This window comes from Gorilla gorilla, chromosome X (assembly GCF_029281585.2).
Source record: "Gorilla gorilla gorilla isolate KB3781 chromosome X, NHGRI_mGorGor1-v2.1_pri, whole genome shotgun sequence".
Taxonomy (NCBI): domain Eukaryota; kingdom Metazoa; phylum Chordata; class Mammalia; order Primates; family Hominidae; genus Gorilla; species Gorilla gorilla.
The window spans coordinates 82,687,604-82,704,736 of record NC_073247.2 but is presented as its reverse complement, the minus strand read 5'-3'; the positions used below and the strand labels follow the sequence as shown (position 1 = coordinate 82,704,736).

Below are 17,133 nucleotides of genomic sequence, written 5' to 3'. Positions count from 1 at the left end.
GGAGAGAGATAGGGGACTAATTTCATTTATGTGCATGTGGATATTCACTTTTCTCAGCACCATTTATTGAAGAAACTGTTTTTTCTCCAGTGTATGTTCTTGGCACCTTTACAAAAGTGAGTATACTGTAGGTGTGTGGATTTGTTTCTGGGTTCTCTATTCTGTTCCATAGTCTATATGGCTTGTTTTATATGAGTACTATGCTGTTTTGGTTACTATAGCTCTGTAGTATAATTTGAAGTCAGGTAATGTGATTACTCCAGTTTTGTTCTTTTTGCTTAGGATAGCTTTGGCTATTCTGGGCCTTTTGAGGCCCCATATAAATTTTAGGATTCTTTTTTCTATTTCTGTGAAGAATGTCATTGGTATTTTGATAGGAACTGCACTGAATCTGTAGACTGCTTTGGGTAGTATGGACATTTTAACAATATTGATTCTTCCAACCCATGAACATAGAATATTTTTTCATTTTTTGGTGTCCTCTTTATTTCATTAGCGTTTATTTATTTTTTTTAAGTTTTGGGATACATGTGTAGATCATACACGTTTGTTACATAGGTATACATGTGCCATGGTGGTTTCACTACACCTGTCAACCCATCATCTAGGTTTTAAGCCCTGCATGCATTAGGTATTTGTCCTAAGGCTCTCCCTCTCTTTGGCCCCCACCACCTGATGGGCCCTGGTGTGTGATGTTCCCCTCCCTGTGTCCATGTGTTCTCATGCTCAACTCCTACTTGTGAGTGAGAACATGTGGTGTTTGGTTTTCTGTTCCTGTGTTAGTTTGCTGAGAATGATGGTTTCCAGCTTCATCCATGTCCCTGCAAAGGACATGAACTCATTCTTTTTTTATGACTGAATAGTATTCCATGGTGTAGATGTGCTACATTTTCTTTATCCATTCTATCATTGATGGGCGTTTGGGTTGGTTCCAAGTCTTCGCTATTGTAAATAGTGCTGCAGTAAACATACGTGTGCCTGTGGCTTTATAGCAGCATGATTTATAACCCTTTGGGTGTATAATCACTAATGGGATTGCTGGGTCAAATGGTATTTCTGGTTCTAGATCCTTGAGGAATTGCCACATTGTCTTCCACAATGGTTGAACTAATTTACACTCCCACCAACAGTGTAAAAGTGTACCTATTTCTTCGCATCCTCTCCAGCATCTGTTGTTTCCTGACTTTTTAATAATCGCCATTCTAGCTGGTGTGAGATGGTATCTCATTGTGGTTTTCATTTGCATTTCTCTAATGACCAGTGATGATTAACTTTTTTTCATATGTTTGCTGGCCGCATAAATGTCTTCTTTTGAGAAGTGTCTGTTTATATCCTTTGCCCACTTTTTGATGGGGTTGTTTTTTTCTTGTAAATTTGTTTAAGGTCCTTGTAGATTCTGGATATTAGACCTTTGTCAGATGGATAGATTGCAAAAATTTTCTCCCAATTCTGTAGGTTGCCTGTTCACTCTGATGGTAGTTTCTTTGGCTGTGCAGAAACTCTTTAGTTTAATTAGATTCAATTTGTCAATTTTGGCTTTTGTTGCCATTGCTTTTGGTGTTTTAATCATGAAGTCTTTGCCCATGCCCATGTCCTGAGTGGTATTGTGTAGGTTTTCTTCTAGGGCTTTTATGGTTTTAGGTTTTACATTTAGGTCTTTAATCCATCTTGAGTTAATTTTTGTATAAGGTGTAGGGAAGGGATCCAGTTTCTGTTTTCTGTGTATGGCTAGCCAGTTTTCCTGGCACCATTTATTAAATAGGGAATCCTTTCCCCATTGCTTGCTTTTGTCAAGTTTGTTGAAGATCAGATGGTTGTAGATGTGTGGTGTTATTTCTGAAGCTTCTGTTCTGTTCCATTGGTCTATATCTCTGTTTTGGTACCAGTACCATGCTGTTTTGGTTATTGTAGCCTATTAGTATAATTTGAGGTAAGACAGCGTGATGCCTCCAGCTTTGTTCTTTTTGCTTAGGATTGTCTTGGCTATACAGGCTCTTTTTTGGTTCCATATGAAATTTAAAGTAGTTTTTCTAATTCTGCAAAGAAAGTCAGTGATAGGTTAGTAGGAATAGCATTGAATCTATAAATTACTTAGGTCAGTATGCCCATTTTCATGATATTTATTCTTCTTATCCATGAGCATGGAATTTTTTTCCATTTGTTTGTGTCCTCGCTTATTTCCTTGAGCAGTGGTTTGTAGTTCTCCTTGAAGAGATCCTTCACATTCCTTGTAAGTTGTATTCCTAGATATTTTATTCTCTTTGTAGCAATTGTGAATGGGATTTCACTCATGATTTGGTTCTCTGCTTGTCTATTATTGGTATATAGGAATGCTTGTGATTTTTGCACATTGATTTTATATGCTGAAGTTGCTTATCACCTTAAGGAGTATTTGGGCTGAGATGATGGGGTTGTCTAAATATACAATCATGTCATCTGCAAACAGAGATAATTTGGCTTCCTCTCTTCCTATTTGAATACCACTTATTTCTTTTTCTTGCCTCATTGCCCTGGCCAGAACTTCCAACACTATGTTGAATAGGAGTGGTGAGAAAGGGCATCCTTGTCTTGTGCCAGTTTTCAAAGGGAATGCTTCCAGCTTTTGCCCATTCAGTATGATATTGACTGTGGGTTGTCATAAATAGCTCTTATTATTTTGAGATATGTTCCATCAATACCTAGTTTATTGAGAGTTTTTAGCATGAAGGGCTGTTGAATTTTATTAAAGGCTTTTTCTGCATCTATTGAGATAATCATGTGCTTTCTGTCATTGGTTCTGTTTATGTGATGGATTATGTTTATCGATTTGCATATGTTGAACCAGCCTTGCATCCCCGGGATGAAGCCGACTTGATCGTGGTGGATAAGCCTTTTTGATGTGCTGCTGGATTTGGTTTGCCAGTATTTTTTTTTTTTTTTTTTTTTTTTAGACGGAGTCTCGCTCTGTCGCCAGGCTAGAGGGCAGTGGCGCAATCTTGGCTCAATGCAACCTCTTCCTCCCGGGTTCAAGTGATTCTCCTGCCTCAGCCTCCCGAGTAGCTGGGACTACAGGCATGTGCCACCACGCCTAGCTGATTTTTGTATTCTTAGTAGAGACGGGGCTTCACCAGGTTGGCCAGGATGGTCTCGATCTCTTGACTTGGTGATCTGCTTGCCTTGGCCTCCCAAAGTGCTGGGATTACAGGTGTGAGCCACTGCGCCTGGCCTGGTTTACCAATATTTTATTAAGGATTTTTGCGTCAGTGTTCATCAGGGATATTGGCCTGAAATTTTCTTTTTTCGTGTGTGTGTCTCTGCCAGGTTTTGGTATCAGGATGATGCTGGCCTCATAAAATGAGTTAGGGAGTAGTCTCTCTTTTTCTATTGTTTGGAATAGTTTCGGAAGGAATGGTACCAGCTCCTCTTTGTACCTCTGGTAGAATTCAGCTGTGAACCTGTCTGGTCCTGGGATTTTTTTTGGTTGCTAGGCTATTAATTACTGCCTCAATTTCAGAACTTGTTATTGGTCTATTCAGGGATTCGACTTCTTCCTGATTTAGTCTTGGGAGGTGTATGTGTGCAGGAATTCATCCATTTCTTCTAGATTTTCTAGTTTATTTGTGTAGAGATGTTTATTGTATTCTCTGATGGTAGTTTGTATTTCAGTGGGACCAGTGGTGATAGCCTCTTTATAATTTTTTATTGTCTATTTGATTCTTCTCTCTTTTCTTCTTTATTAGTCTAGCTAGTGGTCTATCTATTCTGTTAATCTTTTCAAAAAACCAGCTCCTGGACTCGATGATTTTTTGAAGGGTTTTTTGTGTCTCTATCTCCTTCAGTTCTGCTCTGATCTTAGTTATTTCTTGTCTTCTGGTGGCTTTTGAATTTGTTTGCTCTTGCTTCTCTAGTTCTTTTAATTGTGATGTTTGGGTGTCAATTTCAGATCCATCCAGCTTTCCGATGTGGGCATTTAGTACTATAAATTTCCCACTTAACACTGCTTTAGCTGTGTCCCAGCACAACAACCCTGGTATGTTGTCTCTTTGCTCTCATTGGTTTCAAACAAGTTCATTATTTCTGCCTTAATTTCGTTATTACCCAGTAGTCATTCAGGAGCAGGTTGTTCAATTTCCATATAGTTGTGCGGTTTTGAGTGAGTTTCTTAACCCTGAGTTCTAATTTGATTGCACTGTGTTCTGAGAGACTGTTTGTTACGATTTCCTTTCTTTTGTTATGATTTCCATTCTTTTGCATTTGCTGAGGAGTATTTTACTTCCAATTATGTGGTTGATTTTAGAATAAGTGCTATGTGGTGCCGAGAAGAATGTATATTCTGTTGATTTGGGGTGGAGTGTTCTGTAGATGTCTATTAGCTCCACTTGGTCTAGAGTTGAGTTCAAGTCCTGAATATCCTTGTTAATTTTCTGTCTCGTTGATCTGTCTAATATTGACAGTGGGGTGTTGAAGTCTCCCACTATTATTGTTTGGGAGTCTAAGTCTCTTTGTAGGTCTCTAACAACTTCCTTTATGAATCTGGGTGCTCCTGTATTGGGTGCATATATATTTAGGATAGTTAGTTCTTCTTGTTGTGTTGATCTTTTTACCATTATGTAATGCCCTCGTCTTTTTTGATCTTTGTTGGTTTAAAGTGTGTTTTATCAGAGACTAGGATTGCAATCCCTGCTTTTTTTTTTTTTGCTTTCCATTTGCTTGGTAAATAACCCTCCATCCCTTTATTTTGAGCTTATGTGTGTCTTTGCACATGAGATTGATCTCCTGAATACAGCACACTGATGGGTCTTGACTCTTTATCCAATTTGCCAGTATGTGTCTTTTTTTTTTTTTTTGAGACTAAGTCTTGCTTTGTCTCCCAGGCTGGAGTGCAGTGGGTCAATCTCATCTCACTGCAACCTCCGCCTCCCAGGTTCAAGGGATTCTATTGCCTCAGCCTCCCAAGTAGCTGGGATTACAGATGTGTGCCACCATGCTCAGCAATTTTTTGTATTTTTAGTAGAGACAGGGTTTCACTATGTTGGCCCAGCTGGTCTTGAACTCCTGACCTCGTGATCCACCTGCCTCAGCCTCCCAAAGTGCTGGGATTACAGGCGTGAGCCACTGCGCCTGGCTAGTCTGTGTCTTTTAATTGGGGCATTTAGCCCATTTACATTTAAGGTTAACATTGCTATGTGTGAATTTGATCCTGTCAACATGATGCTATCTGGTTATTTTGCTCATTAGTTAATGCAGTTTCTTCATAGTGTTGTTGGTCTTTATATTTTGGTGTGTTTTTGCAGTGGCTGGTACCAGTTTTTCCTTTCCATATTTAGTGCTTCCTTCAGGAGCTCTTGTAAGGCAGGCCCGGTGGTGACCAAATCCCTCAGCATTTGCTTGTCTGGAAAGGATTTTATTTATTTTTATTTATTTATTTATTTTTGCTTATGAAGCTTATTTTGGCTGGATATGAAATTCTGGGTTGAAAATTATTTTCTTTAAGAATGTTGAATATTGGCCCCCACTCTCTTCTGGCTTGTAGGGTTTCTGTAGAGAGATCCACTGTTATTCTGATGGGCTTCCCTTTGTGGGTAACCTGATCTTTCTATCTGGCTGCCCTTAACATGTTTTCCTTCGTTTCAACCTTGGAGAATCTGATGATTGTGTGTCTTGATGTTGCTCTTCTCAAGGACTGTCTTAGTAGTGTTTTCCATATTTCCTGAATTTGAATGTTGGGCTGCCTTGCTAGGTTGGGGAAGTTCTCCTGGGTAATATCCTGAAGTGTGTTTTCCAACTTGGTTCCTTTCTCCCCATCACTTTCAGGTACACCAATTAATCGTAAGTTGGATCTTTTCACATAGTCCCATATTTCTTGGAGGCTTTGTTCATTCCTTTTCACTCTTTTTTCTCTGACCTTTTTTACTTGCTTTATTTCATTAATTTGATCTTCAATCACTGATACCCTTTCTTCTACTTGATCGGATCGGCTATTGAAGCTTGTGCGTGCGTCACGTAGTTCTCGTGCCATGTTTTCAGCTCCATCAGGTCACTTAAGGTCTTCTCTACACTGTTTATTCTAGTTAGCCATTCATCTAATCTTTTTTTCAAGGTTTTTAGCTTCCTTGAGATGGGTTTGAACATCCTCCTTTAGCTTGGAGAAGTTTGTTATTACTGACCTTTTGAAGTCTACTTCTGTCAGCTCGTCAAAGTCATTCTCCATCCAGCTTTGTTCCATTGCTGGTGAGGAGCTGCGATCCTTTGGAGGAGGAGAGGCACTCTGGTTTTTAGAATTTTCAGCTTTTCTGCTCTGGTTTCTCCCCATCTTTGTGGTTTTATCTATGTTTGATCTTTGATGTTGGTGACCTACAGATGGAGTTTTGGTGTAGATGTCCTTTTTGTTGATGTTGATGCTATTCCTTTCTGTTTGCTAGTTTTCCTTCTACCAGTCAGGTCCCTCAGCTGCAGGTCTGTTGGAGTTTGCTGGAGGTCCACTCCAGACCCTGTTTGCCTGGGTATCAGTAGCAGAGGCTGCAGAACAGCAAGTATTGCAGAACAGCAAATATTGCTGCCTTATCCTTCCCCTGGAAGCTTCATCCCAGAGGGGCACCCGCCTGTATGAGATGTCAGTCGGCCCCTACTGGGAGGCATCTCCCATTTAGGCTACACGGGAGTCAGGGACCCACTTGAGGAGGCAGTCTGTCCATTCTCCGAGCTCAAACACTGTGCTGGGAGAACCACTGCTCTCTTCAGAGCTGTCAGACAGGGAAGTTTAAGTGTGCAGAAGTTTCTGCTGCCTTTTGTTCAGCTCTGCCCTGCCCCCAGAGGTGGAGTCTACAGAGGCAGCCAGCCTTGCTGAGCTGCGGTGGGCTCTGCTGAGTTTTAGTTTCCCCAGCTGCTTTGTTTACCTACTCAAGTCTCAGCAATGGCAGACACCCCTCCCCCTGCTAGGCTGCTGCCTTGCAGTTTGATCTCAAACTGCTGCCCTAGCAGTGATCAAGGCTTTGTTGTCATGGGACCTGCCAAGCCAGGCATGGGACACAATCTCCTGGTGTGCTGTTTGCTAAGACCGTTGGAAAAGCAGAGTAGTTGGGCAGGAGTGTCCCGTTTTTCCAGGTACTGTCTGTCATGGCTTCCCTTGGCTAGGAAAGGGAAATCCCTTGCCCTTTTTGGGTGACCCCTTGCCCTTTTTGGTGAGGCGATGCCCTGCCCTGCTTCGGCTCACCCTCCATGGGCTGCACACACTGTCCAACCAGTCCCAATGAGATGAACCAGGTACCTCAGTTGGAAATGCAGAAATCACCCATCTTCTGTGTCGATCATGCTGGGAGCTGCAGACCAGAGCTGTTCCTATTCGATCATCTTGGAATGGAATCCTGAATTAACCTCTTTATCAGTATATAATGACCTTTGTCTCTTTTTAGTTTTTTTCATGAAATCTGTTTTTTCTGACATAAGTATCGGTACTCCTGCTCTTTTTTGGTTTCCATTGGCATGGAATATCTTTCCATCCCTTTATTTTCAGTCTGTGTGTGTCTTTATATGTGAAGTGTGTTTCTTGTAGGCAAGGGATCAATGGGTTTTGTTTTCTCAATTTAGCCACTCTATGTCTTTTGATCTGAGAGGTTAATCCATTTACATTAAATGTTATTATTGATAAGAACTTACTCATGCCATTTTGTTATTTATTTTCTGGTTGTTTTGTGGTCTTCTCTTCCTTCTTTCCTTCCTGTCTTCCTTCAGTGAAGGTGATTTTCTCTGGTGATATGATTTAGTTTCTTGCTTTTTATTTTTTGTGTGTTCATTGTATATTTTTAGGTTTGTAGTTACCACGAGTCTTGCAAATACTATCTTATAATCCATTATTTTAACTTGATAACAACTTAGCGCTCTGCATAAACAAACAGGGAAAAAGAAAACTAATAAAAACCTTATGCCTTAACTTCATCCTCCTGCTTTTTAACTTTTTTGTTGTTTTTATTTATATCTTATTGTACTATTTCTGGAAAAGTTGTAGTTGTTATTTTTCATTGGTTCATTGTTTATTCATTCTACTTAGTTTACACACCACAGTTACAGTGTTATAATAATTGTGTTATAACAGTGTTACTTTTTTTTTGTACTTACTATTACTAGTGAGGTTTGTACCTTAAGATAATTTTTTTTTTTGAGATGGAGTCTCACTCTTGTTGCCCAGGCTGGAGTGCAATGGTGCAGGCTCGGCTCACTGCAACCACCGCCTCCTGGGTTCAAGCGATTCTCCTGCCTCACCCTCCCAAATAGCTGGGATTACAGATGTCTGCCACCACTCCTGGCTAATTTTTGTACTTTTTAGTAGAGACGGGGTTTCCCCATGTTGGCCAGGCTCGTCTCAAACTCCTGAGCTCAGGTGATCCACCCACCTCGGCCTCCCAAAGTGCTGGGATTGCAGGGATGAGCCACCGTGCCTGGCCCAGATTATTTTTTATTGCTCATTATTATTATAAGAGAGGATCAAAATCCTCTCTTTAGCATTTCTTGTAAGGCAGGTCTGGTGTTGATGAAATCCCTCAGCTTTTGTTTGTCTGGGAAAGTCTTTCTCCTTCACATTTGAAGGATATTTTCACTGGATATGCTATTCTAGGGTAAAAGTTTTTTTCCCGCAGCACTTTAAATATGTCATGCCAGTCTCTCCTGGCCTATAAGGTTTCCACTGAAAAGTCTGCTGCCAGACATATTGGAGCTCCATTTCATGTGATTTGTTTCTTTTCTCTTGCTGCTTTTAGGATCTTTTCTTTATCCTTGAGCTTTGGGGGTTTGATAATTGTTACATGCCTTAAGGTGCTCTTCTTGGGTTAAATCTACTTGGTGTTCTATAACCTTTTTGTACTTGGATATTGATATCTTTCTCTAGGTTTGGGAAGTTCTCTGTTATCCCTTTGAATAAACTTTCTATCCCTATGTCTTTCTCTTCCTCATCTTTAAGGCCAATAACTATTAGCTTTGCTCTTTTGTGGCTATTTTCTAGATCCTGCAGGTGTCCTTCATTGTTTTTTATTCTTTTTTCTTTTGTCTCCTCTGACTGTGTATTTTCAAATAGCCTGTCTTCAAGCTCACTAAATCTTTCTTTTGCTTGATCAATTTTGCTATTAAAGGACTCTGATGCCTTCTTCAGTATGCTAGTTGCATTTTTAGTTCAGAATTTCTGTTTGATTAATTTAAATTATTTCAATCTCTTTGCTAAATTTAGCTGATAGAATTCTAAATTCCTTCTCTGTGTTATATTGAATTTCTTTGAGTTTCCTCAACACAGCTATTTTGAATTATCTCTCTGAAAGGTCACATGTCTCTTGTTTCTCCAGGTTGGTCCCTAGTGCCTTATTTAGTTCATTTGGTGAGGTCATGTTTTCCTGGATGGTGTTGATGCTAGTAGATGTTCTTTGGTGTCTGGGCATTGAAGAGTTAGGTCTTTATTGCAGTCTTTACTGTCTGGGCTTATTTGTACCTGTCCTTCTTTGGAAGGCTTTCCAGATATATGAAAAGACTTTGGTGTTGTTATCTAAGCTGTATCTGCTTTAGGGGGCACCCCAAGTACAGTAATGCTTTGTTTCTTGCAGACTCGTAGAGGTACCACCTTGGTGGCCTTCCATAAGATCCAGAAGCATTCTCTAGATTACCCAGCAGAGGCTTTTCTCTTACTTTCTCCCAGAGTCTCTCTCTCTGTTCTGGAAGCCTGGATCTGGGGGAGGGGTGACAGAAGCATCCCCATGGCCACCACTGCCGAGACTGTACTGGGTCAAACCTGAAGCCAGCACAGTACTGGGTCTCCCCCAAGGCCCGCTGTAACCACCTTTGTAACCAAGGCCCGCTGCTACCACCTTTGTTCACTCAAGACCCTAGAGCTCTACAACCAGCAGGTGGTGAAGCCAGCCAGCCTTTTGTCTTTCTCTTAAGGGTATGGAGTTCTCCCAGGCCCTGGGTGGGTCCAGAGATGCTGTCTGGGAGCCGGGACCTGGAGATGGAAACCTTAGACATCTACCTGGTGCACTAATCTACTGTGGTTGAGCTGGTGTTGAAACCCCCAGACAAAGTCCTTCCCACTCTTCCCTCCTTTTTCCCCAGGCAAAGGAGTCTATCCCTATGCCCACCACTACAGGCCCATGGGGAGTAATGCCAGGCTACTGCCGATGTTTACTTAAGGCCCAAGGGCTCTTCAGTCAGCTTCTGGTGAATCTTCCAGGCCTGGGACTCATCATTCAGGATAGTGGGCTCTTCTCTGACCCAGGTTAGGTCCAGAGACGGTGTCCAAGAGCCAAGGACTGGAATCCTGGACCCCAAGAGGCTGCTTGGTGTTTTTCCCTACTGTGGCCAAGGTGGCACCTAAGCTCAAGACTTACTCCTCCATCTGCTTTTCTTAAGCAGAAGGGGTCTCTCCCTGTAGCCACCACAGCTGTGAATGCACTGCCTTGAAGGGAAGGATACAGACCTGGTAGGATTCATCACCTGCTAACTAAAGAGCCCTTGGGCCCTGAATAACCATCAATGATAACCAGGGAGTACATACCCACTGTGGGCCTTGCTGCTGTGGGCCTTGGGCGAGACTCTGAGATGTGTTGGCTTCAGGTGTGAACTAGCGCATTCACAGCAATCCTTTAGTCTCTAAAGTTTAGTGTTCTGAATGTGACTAGATAGTTTTCCTCACCAGAATCAAGTTGGAAATTCCTTTGTGATTAGCATGATATTGTCAGCTCTTGCCTCCCTCCACCCCTAGCCAATTGCCTTCCAAAACTTAACATTGCTTTATCTTCCGATGAGCCCAGTTTGTAGGTTTAGGTTTGCTCTATTCTCTGAGCCTGTTCTATTCAAAGGAAGAAAGAATAGTAGCATTGTAGAGTAGGGAAGGTGTTGGTTTGGATTAAGTTATACTGGCCATCAGATTTGAGCTTTAACATACTAGGGGCATATTCTATGCCCCTGTTTAGCTTTGGAGTTGTATCATTTCTTTTTTTATTGTGGTAAGAACGTTTAATATGAGATTTGCTGTCAGCAAAATTTTAAGTATACATTATTGACTGTAAGTATAGTATTGTATAGCAGATCTGTAGTGCTTATTCATCTTGCTTGACTGAAACTTTATGCCCGTTGCTTAGTAACTCCCTATTACCCCTTTCCCCCAGCCCTTGGAAACCACCATTCTACTCTTTGGTTCTATGAATTTGACTATTTTAGGTATTTCATGTAAGTGGAACCATGCAGTATTTGTCTTGTGACTAGCTTATTTCACTTAGTATAATGTCCTCACGGTTCATCCATATTGTCACATATTATGGAATTTCCTTCTTTTTGAAGACTAAATGGCATTTTATTGTATGTATATACCACATTTTCTTTATCCATTCATTTGCTGGTGGACATTTGCATCATTTCCACATCTTGGCTATTGTGAATAGTGCTACAGTGAACATGGGAGTGCTAATATCTCTTCAAGACCCTGATTTCAATTCATGTGGATAAATACCCAGAAGTGTAATTGCTGTATCATATGCGAGTTGTATTTTTAATTTTTTGAAGAACCTTCATACTGTGTTCCATAGCAGCTGCACCATTTTGCCATCCTACCAACAGTGTACAAGAGTTCCAATTTCTCTACATCCTCACCAATACTTCTCATTTTTTCTTTCTTCCTTCCTTTCTTTCTTTCTTTCTTTTTTTTTTTTTTTGTGGCAGTGTCTCACTCTTACCCAGGATGGAGTGTAGTGGCTCGATCTTGGCTCACTGCAACCTCTGTCTTCCACGTTCGAGCAATTCTCCTGCTTCAGCCTCCCAAGTACCTGGCACTACAGGTGGTGCCACCATGCCCAGCTAATTTTTGTATTTTTGGTAGAGATGGGGTTTCACCATGTTGCTCAGGCTGGTCTTGAACTCCTGACCTCAAGTGATCCACCTGCCTCGGCCTCCCAGTGTGCTGGGATTACAGGCATAAGCCACTGCGCCTGGCCTTATTTTCTATTTTTTGATAGTGGTTATCTTAATGGATGTGAGGTGATATATCATTGTAATTTTAAATTTTAGTTTGCATTTCCCTGATGATTAGTGATGTTGAGATTTTTTTCCATATACCTGTTGGCCATTTGTATATCTTCTTGGAGAAATTTTTGGTACTTTAAAATATTTTCTATCTCTGTTGAAATTCTCACTTTGTTCATGCATTGCTCTCTTGACCTCAGTGAGCATCTTCATGAGAGTTGTTTTAATTCTCTGTCAGGTAAATTATACAACTCTATTTATTAGGGTTGGTTTATGGAGATTATCTTGTTCCTTTGTTTGGAACATCTTTGCCTGGTTTTTCATTTTCCTTGACCCACTGTTGGTGCCTGTGTTAAGGCACCTCTCTCATTCTTCATGGGCTTGTCTTGTACAGGAGAAGGGCCCCCCCAGTTAGCCTTGGCAGAGATTCTGGGGGCCTCTACCACCTCTTTCTCTCCCCAGAGAGAAGCTGGAAGCTATAGTTTTTGTCTGCTTGTTCTGGGCTGAGCCAGAGTGGAGAGCTATGGCATGTACCAGCTCAAGCCACTGTCTCCCATTCTCCCCTGAGCAACTAGAGTTTGCCGGACCCATCTGAGCCTCAAAACTAGAGAGATATATGCAAGTTCTTTTGGCAGCCCTGGAGAAGTTGGGGCACTAGAGGCACAGATCAACTCTTTTCCCTCCCCACCAGGAAGCAGAGAGCTGGAGCTTTTCATCTGTGGAGGTGTATCATTTCTGCTTGTCATGATTTTCATGAGGTTAGCCTGCCCTGCATCCATCCCTAGTTACTCTCCAGGATCAGGACACTGCTCAGAACTACAATACACTGCTGTGAATAGATCTGTTGGAACTATGGTACATACAGTTCCATCTGACTTCTGCTTTATGACTCGCTGCTTGGATTCTCTTGTACCATATCCAATTTTTCATTTGGGACTTCCTGGAACATTATATAGGAAAAATTATTATCTTTGTGACCGTGGATAGAAATTACGATTTACAATGTAATTTTAGTCTATGACTAAACCTGTTTGCCTGATTTTGCCAGACCCTTTTGACACTGTTTTGGATATTTTGGCTGTCCTCATTCAAACCAACCTCTGCAGTTTGAATAGTTTTCTTTAGCCCACAATCAGAGCTATAGTGTAGTGCTCTGAATGCTTTTGGCTCATTTCTTTCCTCTCTGCTGTTTTTCAGTTGTCTGAGTGTCCTAGCTTGTCACTTGTTCCAGATCCTTCCTGATAGAACCAGTATAGTGGAAAGTACAGGATTTCAAATCAGAAAGCCTGAATTCAAGTCCTAGCTTACTACTTTCTATTTTATCACCATCAAGAAGTCACTTTATCCAGCAAAAAGGCCTGATTTTTAAAAAGTCACTTCATTTTGTTAAAACTTAGTTTCCACATCTTATGAAATAAAAATATCTTCCTTACAGAATAGATTGAAGATTAAATGAGAATGCATATGAAAAAGCTTCGAGACTGGAAAGCAATATGCAAATGTTAATTTTATTGTCATTTCTGGTTCTTTTCTCACTAAAGAAGTTGCATATAATTATTGTGACTTGGAGTAAAATCTTGAATTGATTTTGGCAGGTCTTTGAGCTGCTTTGGCTTTTGAATGACTGGTTGAGCTGATGGAGGTCACAGGGAAAGACTTGGCAGGACAGTTGACAGATTTTTGCATGTTGTAACAGAAGCTCCCTTCCTCAAGGACAGGGAAAATGTTTATTTTCTATTATACGGTACCTAGAATGTTATCTACTTAATCAGAATTAATTGATACAGATTAACGTGGCTGCCTCAATCGAGTGATCCCCCAGTTTTAACTAGAATGCATCTCATTTAAATTAAATGGACTGAAATCATGTTGTAAATCATAGTTTCTTTCTGTAGCCAGGAAGATAATTTAATAATTTTTTTCAAAACGTACAATCTTGCTTGACAAAACCTTAATACAGTTTGCTGTCTTCTCATCTCAGGAGTAGACTGCATTTTGTATTTGAGACAGTCTCTGCCGCTTAGGCTTGAGTGCAATGGCGTGATCACAACTCACTGTAGTTTCAACCTCCCAGGCTCAAGCGATCCTCCCACCTCAACCACCCGAGTAGCTGGGACCACAGGTGTGGGCTACCATGCCTGGCTAATTTTATTTATTTATTTGTAAATATGGGGTCTGTCTATATTGCCTAGGGTAGTCTCGAACTCCTGGGCTCAAGCAATCCCCTTGTCTTGGCCTCCCAAATTGCTGGAATTACAAGCGCGAGACACTTTGCCCAGCTGTAGACTGCATTTATAGAAGTTCTTTTCATCGGATGCAGTGGCACACACCTGTAATGCCAGCTACTTGGATGGGAGGATCACTTAAGCCCAAGAGTTTCAGGCCAGGCTGGGCAACATAGCAAGACCCTGTCTCAAAACAAAAACAAAAACAAAACAAAAAATAGAATTTATTTTCTGAGCTTCTCCCAGATGCAAATCTCTTCTTTATAGTGTAACTCTCAACCTTTCAGCTATGTGATCTCTATCACTTACCCAGCTTTGCTGACTGCATTTTATCCTTAAAGGACTGCAATGCTGTCATTGCCTTAGCTGGTGTCGGTGAAGTGGATCAGCTGAATAACACTGAAAATATGTTTTGAAAGGACCAGAATTATTTAGACAAAAATGAGTTAATAAAACATTAAAAACTTAAGAGAACATTCACAAATCAAAATATATGTCTTCATAGTTTCATAAACTATGTAACCAGAAACTATTATTGGTATTCTACAATAACATCTTAGGATTTTTTTTTTTTTTTTTTTTTTTTTTTTTGAGAGACAAGGTCTTGCTCTGTCACCCAGCTGGAGTGCCGTGGCATGATCATAGCTTAACTGCAGCTTCCACCTCCTGGGCTGGAGTGATCCTCTCACCTCAGCCACCGAGTAGCTGGAACTACAGGTGTGAGCCACCACACCCAGCTAATTTTTAAGTTTTTTATGGAGATGAAGTCTCACTGTGTTCCCCAGGCTGGTCTCAAACTCCTGAGCTCAAGCAATCTACCTGCCTCAGCCTCCCAAACTGTTAGGATTACAGGCATGAGCCACCACGGCTGGCCAGGATGTTTTTTTTAAAACGTATATTGGTGGCATGTGCTTGTAGTCCCAGCTACTCAGCAGGCTGAGGCAGGAGAATTGCTTGAACCTGGGAGGCGGAGACTGCAGTGAGCCAAGATCCGCCACTGTACTTCAGCCTAGGTGACAGAGTAAGACTCTGTCTTAAAAACAAAACAAAACAAACAAACGAAAGTTTATATTGGGGTTTTGTTTTCTTCTCAAAAATATTTTAAAAAATCTGTTCTTTAAACAATATTTGTATTTTTAAAAACATCAATTTTAAAATCTCCCTGATTCTGTTACCAATATTTTGAGTAAGGGCTATATAAATATATGCCCCTCAGCCCAATACTTAGAGGAGTCAAGATATTTAACATCAGTCTTTCCATTAAACAACTTATGGGAAAAAGAAAGATAGAGGGTTTCTTTTTTCTTTTTCTTTCTTTTTTTTTTTTTTTTGAGATGGAGTCTTGTTCTGTTGCCCGGGCTGGAGTGCAGTGGCCGATCTCAGCTCACTGCAACCTCTGCCTCCTGGGTTCAAGAGATTCTCCTGTCTCACCTTCTGGAGTAGCTGGGACTGCAGGTATGTGCCACCGTGCCTGGCTAATTTTTGTATTTTTCTTTTCATATATATTTTTTCACCTAAAGTATTTAAAATGTGTGAATTTTAAATACTTTTTAATTTGCTTTGTGACGTCTTTATTGGAATCTGTAGTCTTATGTTTAGCTAGAATTTTAATTTTTAATTTTTATTTTTATGCATACATAGTAGGTGTATATATTTATAGGATACATGAGATATTTTGATACAGACATAGAATGTGTAATAATCACATCAGGGTAAATAGGATATCCATCACCTCAAGCATTTGTTTAACTGAAATTTTTGTAGCTGATTTATTTTTTATTGTAGCAAGGTAAAAGTTCTGTTTATTTTAGCAGCTTAAAAATCTTTTAGAAGGTGCTTTTATAGTACTGTTATGAATATTAATAACATTTTTGCTAATTTGAGGCTCAAGAATGTTGCAAGAAATTAGAAATATGTAGCTTATGGACATTTCTGTCACGAGTTTGAAAAAAACCTCAATTTTGATAATATGAAGGGCATCAATTGTGATTCTACATCATGCTTATTGTTTAGTTTTAGTTTTGTGTTTTTTTTTGAGACACAGTCTTGCTCTGTTGCCCAGGCTGGAATTCAGTGGCATGATCTGAGCTAACTACAACCTCAACCTCCCAGGCTCAAGCAATTCTTATGCCTCAGCCACCCCAGTAGCTGGGATTACAGGCGGGCACACCACGCCTAGCTAATTTTTGTATTTTTAATAGGGATGGGGTTTTGCCATGTGAGCAAGCTGGTCTTGAATTCCTGGCCTGAAGTGATCCGCCTGCCTCAGCCTCCCAATGTGCTGGGATTACAAGCATGAGCCACTGGGCCTGGTCTAGTTTTAGTTTTAGTTTTTTTTTTTTTTTTGGATGATGTCTTGCTATGTTGCCCAGCCTGTTTCAAACTCCTGGGCTCAAGGGATCCTCCTGCCACAGCCTCCTGAGTAGTTGGTACTATAGGCGTGGAGCATCCTGCCCAGCTAATGCTTGGGTTTGAAGGAATTCCATGGCCTGGTAAGATTCAGCTATTTGGAGTCTGGAGCTCAGACCATTTAGAAAATGGTGACATCATTTGTGCAGATTCAATATCTGGTTAATGTTGCTAATTGAGCATGTCATTTTTTTCTTGCAAAGTAAGTTCAAGACTTCAGAGCCAGCAGTTAGATATGTCTGTCTAATGCTTGAAAATATTAGTAAGTTTTTCAGTTTTACAGGACACATATTCAGATCTTCTTTCAGAATTTCTACATTTTCTGGTTTTGAAGACACTGTTAAGTTCAGTTTTGAAGGGTTTTTTTGTTTGTTTTAGAGAAAGGGTCTCACTCTGTAGCCCATGCTGCATGGAGTACAGTGGCAGGATCGTAGCTCACTGTAGCCTTGAACTCCTGGACTCAAGTGATCCTCCTACCTCAGCCTTTGGACTAGCTAGGGCTAAAGACGTGTGCCACCATGCTTGG

The 17,133-nt window shown here is 40.7% G+C and overlaps 1 protein-coding gene across 2 annotated transcripts in view; it reads left to right on the top strand.

Annotated features, from left to right (window-relative positions):
- The window catches only part of TEX11 (testis expressed 11), a 383,978-nt gene that overhangs the window by 15,865 nt on the left and 350,980 nt on the right, over positions 1-17,133 (top strand). The gene's annotated exons all lie outside the window — the stretch shown is intronic.